The sequence below is a fragment of the Topomyia yanbarensis genome, chromosome 2, assembly GCF_030247195.1.
Source record: "Topomyia yanbarensis strain Yona2022 chromosome 2, ASM3024719v1, whole genome shotgun sequence".
Classification (NCBI taxonomy): Eukaryota; Metazoa; Arthropoda; class Insecta; order Diptera; family Culicidae; genus Topomyia; species Topomyia yanbarensis.
This window is the reverse complement of record NC_080671.1, coordinates 24,711,779-24,721,391: the sequence shown is the minus strand read 5'-3', so window position 1 is coordinate 24,721,391 and position 9,613 is coordinate 24,711,779. Positions and strand designations below refer to the sequence as shown.

Sequence of the window (9,613 nt, the reverse complement as noted above, 5' to 3'; positions counted from 1 at the left end):
ATGGACTCATTGCATTTTTCTTTTGCTTTCACATCGAAACTGGAATTGATGAAAGTAGAATATAATTTAAAGAGGAACTTAAATGACATGAAATGCAATAAAAATAAATACGTTTCCTTTTTTTTGGAAACTTAGGACACTCAAAGTAAAATAGGAAGGTTGACGACTTTCGCTGTGCCTCACACTGTATGTGAGATTATTGAAACTACCTTCCGCTCTGCAAGGAGCATAGACCAATATTTATTTTCATTATTTCTTTCTGACATTACAATACTACACAATCAGTGCGAAAATCGCGCGTGTCTCTCGGAGCGGTTCAAATTGATAATATCATTTAATAGGATTAAGTCAACACTACCCAAACATCCCCCAAACTCAAACAATTCAACAGGTTGCTTCCGGCATTTCGCCGAAAACAAAACTACTCGATTCTAGCTCCACTTCCAAACACAAACTTCCCCTCCGTATGCAACATTTCGCGGAATGTTGCGCAGCTTGATATCAAGCAACATGCTTCTCACGCATGCGCCCCAGCAGCGTCCAGCAAACAGCGCTCGTGCCATACGAATGCAACATCTATACAACGATGTTTGACAGTTTGCTTCGATCTGGGTGAAACTGGCGCCCTTTCTGTTTTCCTGCTTTGTTTTGAACTGCCGAGCAGGTAGCAAGCAGTCAGTGACCGGGTGGGTGGTGTTCTGTTTTCCACCCTCCACACCGAATGCGATGGAGCGACCAAAACATGATGATGATGTTAATGATGGCGCGAGAGTTGTCCTGTCGGTTTTGGTCGACTGAGAGATGGAATAAACTAGCACAGAGTTCGGTTCGATTCGAATCCTCGAGCGCGGTTCAGTTCGAGCAGATTCCAGTTTAGATCGGAGGAAATTTCTATCGCGGACGGATGGAAGGTCGCTTGCGTTGGTCGTTCGGTAGGATATTTCCGGGTTTACAAGTTGTCTCGTTTGAAGTTTTACTCTATCAATCACCAGTTTCGAGTAGCAGTAAGGTTGTGAAATCAATCATTTCCGAGTGTCTTATTTTCGCGTAAGGTTGTGTCAGCGAACCAATTTTCTTTAACCCGAACGTAACGGGGTTCGGTTGTTCTCGCAGAGGAGGATGGTAAGCGACGACGAGAGCCAGGATAACAAATAGCGGCGAAGCAAGTGTAGTGGGAGAGAAAATTTGTCCTCCATACAACACTTTCTCTCGCTCTCAGAGTCTCAATGGACCCGAGCCCGGCTGTGTTGGTGCTCGTCAGGACGAGGAAAAGTGCATTTTCACTGCTCGAATTCGTACCTCCGGCGACAGCGACAGCAACGACGATGTTGGTGTTGGTGGTGAGCCGCTGTTTTGCTCGACGGTAACCAGAACAGCAGGCAGCTAGAAGCGGGCCCAACACACGATGGAAAATCAAAATTATCAATCTTCCCATTCACGTACTCAGTCTTTGGCGGATATTCGGACGAACGCGTCGCGTGTGTCTCTCTGGTGGCGTGAATGTTTTTCCGAGCGCTATTCGTGACACGTCTCGTGAGTGTTGTTTTCCCGGGCGCGCTTGGTTCGTTTATCGTATTTACCCTATCGGCCGAGCGCGGATGTAACGATCAAGATCGGCGGCATGCCAGCGGGTGTTCATGAGATCGACACCGGTAATGATCGCAGCTGCTTGAGCGCCGTGAACAGGTGGCAGTGCTGAAGTACGCATAATTCCGTCTGTGTGTGTGTGGGGGAAATTTAAAACCGAAAAAAGCTGGTTCGTGCTTGAAGGAGCAACAGAAAAAAAAAGTGGCGGATAAACACAATTGACATTGGTGACAAGTGGAACAATCGTGTGGGGCCGGTAGAATATGGGACAACCACGAAGCAAGCGTCCAATATCGATTGAAGGATTGTGTGCACGGTGTGGCAGCTTTAAGCGGGCTCTTTAAACGGACAGGTGCCAACTGAAGCTGAACGCGGTACCCACCGGCAATCCGCACGGGTTTTGATGGATGTTGTTTGTGGTGTGTGATTTTTCTATATCCGTGGAAATCAAGGTAAATGCGTGTGCTGGTTCTGCTTTCCGCTGGCGCTGAGGCATGTCACGGGCGGGTAGGCAAGCCGGCAGCGGGTGAAGGCGTTTGATCTTTCAAGTGACGTTGCGTTTTCTGTTTATGGTTGTGATTCTTGGGAAAGCTAGGGGTGGTTTAATATTACAACAAAGTGAGCACGGTTCTCGCAGAAGGTGGCAAACAAGCATCAATGGTTCGATTGTGGAACAAGAAAAATAGTCGGAAACATGAATGAAAGATTAATGATCCCGGTCGACTGAAGGTGATAGATTCGAATCTGTGGTTTAGGGTTGTTGAAGGGAATTTATTTGATTGAATGTAGTGACGGATGTTGAGGTGATTTGTTCCATTGAAAATCGGTTTAATTTGTGATTTGAAGTTTCAATTGTACTAGGAAGCCGGTTGGTTGAGGATTACAGGCACGCCGGGAAATGCTTGTTTCAAACAAATGTAAGTACTATAAATAATGTTTTGTTGGGAGACAGTGATTGATTGCTCTTGAATGTCGATACAAAGTGTAATGTCAGCAACTGTTGATAGTGGAACGTCGTATTCCAATTAGTTCCATTATGAGTCAAATTAAACCAAAACAAACCTAAATGATGATAGCTGTGCTAAACGGAAATCGTACCATACATCGGTTAAAATTAGTTAAACTTAGCCTGCTACATGTGTGAAAAATACAAATTGATGGATTCAACACGAAACTGTGTCAGTAGTTCCACTTTATTAACCTTTGATAATATTCACAATCGAAATTTTAGCTTTCCATATAGATCTTTGCATTGCGCTTTTTTGAAAAAAAAAATGTGCTTGATGAAGGGTTACGAGTGTGCGACGTTTGGCATAAATACCCTAGGCATAATGGCCGATTGGTATAATTCACAAAAAGGGTTTCTTTATTGTAGTTTTTCGGGTTAGTAGGAACTACGCATTGCTAAACAATTCTATCGTGACGGAAAACTGCAGAATGAAAAATACCATGCGAGATATTTATTTCTTACAAGCATACATTTGTTTTTTCTGTTTTACGTGGATGAGCTGAAAGCTTTCTTCATTGAAGTGAACAGTTAAATCCACGCGCATTTCAAGCCTATTAGATGTATTACCAATACAATTGCATCCAAATATTGAAAAATAAAGCAAAATAATGAACAAACATTAAGTTTTTGTTCCTAGGGAAACTTGAGCTGACAATATCAGCGTTAGGATACGGATGTTATGCTTGTGACGATACCTAAACCTACACAATTTTCGTAGTTTTATTTTTGATGGCCTCAAGAATATAATCATTGAACTGAATGATATGGAAGGAAATCAATAAAGAAGCAGCAATATTCATATATTCGTTGAATGAATAATAAAATGCATCATTATTTCTTTCATGAGCTGTTCTTCAAGGCATATATTTTCTACTTGAACAAGTGCACCATTCATGTATGTAAGAACTAATCTAAGGTAATGTGTGTTTTTCATACCTTAAGACAAATGAGATTGATTTTAAACAGGAGATTTGAGCCTATTTTCGTCATGTGCAATTTATCGGTTGTACACCGAGAAATTAATGCGAGGTGACTTTCCGCATGCCAAGCATTCAGTCTACTTCTTTTATTTGAGCAAAGAATTCTTCAATAAATAAAACTTTTGATCGAGTTTTATTTGATTTCAGAGTAATTCTACAACAACAAATAAAGTTCAAACGTTCAGACTTTACCACAGGCCATCACAGCCAAGAAATGAGCTCCTTGCAGGGATCACGAATCAGGAATCCCCATGTTGATTGGAAATTTGTGCCTTGCCATGATTTGTCTTTTCGTCATTTTCCTGATGGGCAAGATTGGGGAAGTGGTAACAATACGGAAGTATGTTTCGTTCCCAAAGGAATAAAAAAACACCTCGATTTGCGGATATATTAACACCCCCGAGACGATATTGAGGGAACAGAACGATAACGCCTCTGAAGAGATATTATTCAAATTCGGCTGAAGCCGATGTAGGTTTAAAAACTATCGTCGTGACATTTGAAAGCCATAGTTCAGTTTATAACCCTTTTTCGCTAGAAATTCCAGAGGACGGTCGTCGATACTACTGTGTATTCTCTGTAAGCGACTTGGTTCTCAGAACTTCTTTGCAAAGTGCCCACGAATCAGGATTATCAGTACTCTTCAAACATTCCTTGGGATTCCACGGAATGTAAAGGAATACCTTATTCTAGTGAAGGCTATATGGTTCGACAATAAAACGTTAGCCCCTGCCTTCTCACTTATCTCCTCCAATATCCGGAGAGAACCAAACAATAATATACCTAGCCAAACTCACTGAAACTGGGGACGCATGAGGAGAATGAGGAGGGATTGAAAAGAGATACCCGTGAAGATCTTTTAACAGATCATCCTTCAGCGCAATCGAAAAGTGACGTTTCTCCAACCTTGCTTGCACTCGATAAGTATTAAGACTCGAAGACTCTATACCATGAGCCGAAGCATTGTTGAAGAGAGCACCTCTGAGGTTGTGCTTCTTTTCTTTGATTTTGATCATTTTTTCACAATTTTAAGAAATTAGACGAAGCACGTTTCTCGCAACTGCCAGTATTCACACCTGATGTTATGAGAAGTGACTCAATTTTCAATTCCTCGAAAATCCGAAAAGGATCTACACGCATCAACGGTTTCATCAAAACGAGTGAAAATTTACAATCTCGCAAAGTCCCACAATTAAATCTAATAATTAGGACCTCCGATAAAGTTTTCAAATTTCTGATAGCAGAAATAGTTTTCTGTGTGATGTCATAGGACCAGGCCCGTAGCGTGCGGTCGTGTCGACCGTGTCAGCCGGGTTAGGTATGGGTCACCGAAATCTAGAACTATTTCATAGAATAATTGGAATGAGTTATAAATTCAATCAAAATCTAGATACACACTTAACTATTGTTCAAAAGTCAAACTGACAAAGAAAGCCAATTTGAACACCAAAAGGACGCTAAACCGAGACTCCATCAAAGGCGCCAGAAGACAACAGTAAGAGCACGTTATCTCCATTCAGATTTATTCACAATAAATGGTTTGTTCTCAAATGAAAGAAGGATAACATATAAATAACAAACATTTTTGAGTTTCGCGACAGAAAAGTTTCAATCGCAAAGACTTGAAATTGAAAAAAATATCAAAATTTTTTGAAAATTTTATCGCTCGCTTTCTCAATTTCATAAATAGGACAAACCGCATTCAACGGCAGTAAAACAAATCACCGCCTTAAAGCTATAGTAAAGATCACGGAGTTAGCTGGATCGATCACCATCCAAAAGACAGGATGCGGGCATAGTCTAATTATTAAACTGGACACCTCGTACGCAACTCATCTGCGTTTGAATCCCACATGGAGTTAGAGATTTTTCTGCAGAGATTTTTCCAACCCGAAAAAAGGCGAACGATAATCGAAATAAAAAAAATCAATAAGACAGCTCCATACCGAACCGTGAGAATTGAAGTCTCTTTGGTGCAGGGAGGAGTTCCACAATAATACAAAGTGACCGATGCCCAATCTGCCCACTAGGGTGGGACAAAAATTAAAGTCCAGCTCCGAGTAACTTTTTAGGTACCATTTGGGTCCTAGAACAAGTGTGCAAATTCTTAGCTCGATCGGTGAAACTATATTTTTGTGCCCACTGTTTAACGTTTACATGGGATTTTGTAAGGGAAAATACACTTTTACAAAATAATTCCTTCAGGAGGCGCCCATTACTTTCTAAAAATAAATCGTTATGTGACTTTTATAGGAAATTTAACAAAGAAGCAAAATCTCGAAAACCACAAAACGATCTGACGCTTGAGAAAAAAGTTATTAAGCAGAAACCGATTGATGCTCTGACGATTGACAAAATATTCATTTTTTCTAGCACCACTGCTTATACGAAATTTTATTTCAATCCTCTCTTAATGTGTCTAAATCGTTTATCTACACTATTTGGCCACATCTCAAGGTTTTGAGGGATAAATTGAGGCTTCTTTTGTACATAATAAGAGTAAGCTAAAAATTTTGTTTACAATTAGACCGTCAGAAGCAGTGATGCTATGAAAAGTGAAATTTTCATCAATCTTCAGAGCATCAATCGGTTTTTGCTTAATAACTTTTTACACAAGCATCAGATCGTTTTGCAGTCTTCTAGACTTTGTTTCCTTGACAATTTCCTATAAAAATCAGACATCTATTTATTTTTAGGAGGTAACGGGTGACTCTTGGAAGAATTAATTTGCAAAAGACAATTTCCCCATATCGAGCTAAAAATTTGCAAAGTTATTCTGGGAGCTAAATGGGACCCAAAAAGTTACTCGGAGCCAAATTTTATTTTTTTCATATAACCATGTCCCACTCTACTATCCACACTAGAGATGGGCGGGTATGGGATTTTTTGTAACCGGATCCGACCCAAACCCGAATATTATTTTTGTAAGCTTATCCGAACCCGACCCGTACCCGGATTTTAGAAAAATACAAAACCCGAACCCGACCCGTACCCGGGCATGAAAAAGAATCCGAACCCGACCCGTACCCGACCCACACCTGCATTAAAAAAAATTAAAAACCGTGCCTGACCCGATCCCGATTTTCAATCAATAAATTTAGTCTACTTGATTCGAGGCTACATAGCATAGCATAGGTATTTTAATTTTTTAAGGAAATTCGCTTATTACGTTCGAAAACTGTTATCCATGAATTTTACAGAACAAAATGAAATGCAATATATGAAAACATATTTTATAAATTTGAGGTAAAAAATGAGAGCAGTGTTCTCATTTTTTACCTCAAATTGTGCCTAATTCAAACGAAGAAAAAGGAACTTCGCCAACTTTCACCTTCCACGAACTAGGCCAAGGATCACGTATTATTACACTAGTAAACAAAATAAAAATAAAATTCTGAACATCAATATAACACTTCCATTTTCGATTAGACTTGTGTGCTGAATCCGAACAAGAAGTTCAAAAAATTTATAGTAGAACTGTTTTAATAAAACGGCCAGAAGTTTGTAATTTGAAATTATACTGGATTCACATAGGCTTTTACGACGTATCGATTTCACTGCATTGATTCACAAAACTTCTATATTAAAATACATTGCAGAAGTGTTACGTGCGTGAGTAAGCTACAAAATATTTTAGGTTCTTCATTTTATTTTGAACTTTACATTTTCAGGTTTAAAAACTAAAATAAGTCTTGTCGGAACTGCTAGATGTTCTAGGAAAGAAAAAAAAAAATATTAGTTTTAGAAATAATATAGTTTTACATGACTATGTAGTAGTATCACAGACTAACAGACATAACACTCGAAAACAATGCTTCGCCCGCTTTAACGGTCATTTTAATTATATTTGTAGTTGGGACTGTGGCCACATTTGAAGACATATGAAGAAGCATATGGGGAATAGACCACTAGTGAGAAATTGTTCCCAAACCTGAGGGGTATATCACCACCAAAGTAGTGTTTGGGACTGTGAATAAAAGGTAGAGCTAGTGTTCTGGGAAAATTGCCGGATCGATGCTTTTTGAGGGAATTTAGTAAAGTTTGTATTATCATTGCACAAAACATAGTCCTGCAGCTTGACTTTCAAGATATGAACTTTATGACGTGTGAGGGTTGAGTTTACAACGAATTTTGTATCATAAGAGTTATTTTCTGTATAACACGTGTAAATATTACACGCAGTATTGTATACCAATCATTCGATGACTTATCACTTCAATTATTATTATTATTGTTGGATATTACCACAGCTCAAAATCTCTCAAAATTCTTCATTTTATTTTTTAACAAAAAATAACAAAGTTCCGCTTCATATTTTATGAGCCCTAGAAAAATTCGAGACGGTTCAATAAATTGACCCAGAGAAACTAAAAAGTTCTATTTTACAAAAAAAAAAAAAATGAATAACTTTCGCAATTTTCATCTGATTCAAATAAACAAGTATTTATTTTCATTGGATGCTAGCAAGCTTCAGTTTCCCTCAAAAATAATTTTTTGAATTGCTTTATCTTGGCCAAAATTTTGACCAAACGCTCATTTTCCTAAAAGAACGAGGAAAAAATAAGAAAAAGTTTAACAAACTCGTAAAAATGGTCAGAACTATTAGTCGCATTAAAACAGAATGATCGGACAACTTTTTGGATTCTGGATGCAGTATACGATTTTACATTGAAAATGACTATCATTTTATTGAGGTCAGAAATGCTTATCTTTCGGCATAAATCTTTACATATGAACGAAACCAGAAATGCCACAATTCCAGATTCCTCTCGGCAACAGCATTTGACATAGAAGCTGCCACTAATCACGGTGTAGTTAGTGAGATGCGAGGACATTTTTTACAAAACTATTTTACCTTAAAATCATGGTATATTTCAGTCTATCTGGGCTTCTTTTAGTAAATTTTCGATAAGACAAATTCTTCCAAAAAACATCTAAACGAATATCAATTTTATCCTAAACACGCTCAACTTCTATCCATGATGGTTTTGTAATTTATTAAGTGATCTTACAATTGAAAAGGGTACAATTTATCTGCTTATTTTTTATTAATCGGAATAATCTTGTGTATCAATAAATTTTGTAGTAACGCTAAACGTTTTGTCAATAAAACCATAAAAATCTACAATTTTTATGATTGGTAGTTATTTTAGACTATTTTTCTTAAACAGGTCGATAGAAGTCATATCTTTCCCATACACTTGTTTTTCACTCCCTGAATGTTGGAAAGATGAAGATAATTTACAACATTAATACTTCAAACTGCCCGAGGAACTTAGCAAAAAGCAATATTTCCCCGTTTTATGGTACAGCAAAATTTAGATTATAAACTTCCTATAGGACGACTGTATGTCAAAATGGGAATATAACGCTTGTTTTAATATTTTTCTGCGTAGATAAGTTATCATTTTTAGATATTGGCGGTAAAAGGTCACCCAAACATTCAAAAATATTTATACGGGTAAATGCGAAATATATCGTAAAAACCCGACCCGACCCGTACCCGGTGGTAACAAAACCCGAACCAGCCCCGATTCCTACGGGTACGGGTTCGGGTCGGGTATCGGGTAAAAATACCCGTACCCGCCCATCTCTAACCCACACCCCGTCTTGCACTAAGTTGAATTTCTGGTTGAAATGATGAGCCACTTGGTGTTACTGGAAGCACTGGATACTCTTCGTTTAAAATCCAACATCTAAATTCAGAAACTGTTTGCTAAGGCTTTGCTTCAGTGCTTTGGCTATATTTAGTGGCTACCTGAATATTTTAGGCATTTTTAGGGAATCTCATCTGCCTATAGTTGATAGGTGTACTAAGCGATGTCCCCACAAATATATCATATCAAAGTCGCACTCTTCTTGAGACAAGTTAGCATAATATTTTGTCATTGTGAATGGTGTAGCAGTTTTTCTGCAAATGAGTGCTTAGAGCGTCTTTTAAGAAAAGACTACAGATTCTCCGAGAACGCCGAGACGACGTCGTTCTCAGCTTTGTAAGTGGGCTTGTAGAACTTTTGAGATATCTATCACTGCTGTA

At 38.4% G+C, this 9,613-nt stretch overlaps 1 protein-coding gene across 2 annotated transcripts in view; it reads left to right on the top strand.

Annotated features, from left to right (window-relative positions):
• The first annotated feature begins 925 nt into the window (after positions 1-925).
• The window catches only part of LOC131678416 (CUGBP Elav-like family member 2), a 1,026,317-nt gene continuing 1,017,629 nt past the window's right edge, over positions 926-9,613 (top strand). The window contains exon 1 of one of the 2 annotated variants that reach the window (XM_058958564.1): positions 926-2,039. The gene's annotated coding sequence lies outside the window, so the exon portion shown is untranslated. The remainder of the gene's footprint in view (positions 2,040-9,613) is intronic. The other variant, XM_058958565.1, reaches the window with a different exon arrangement.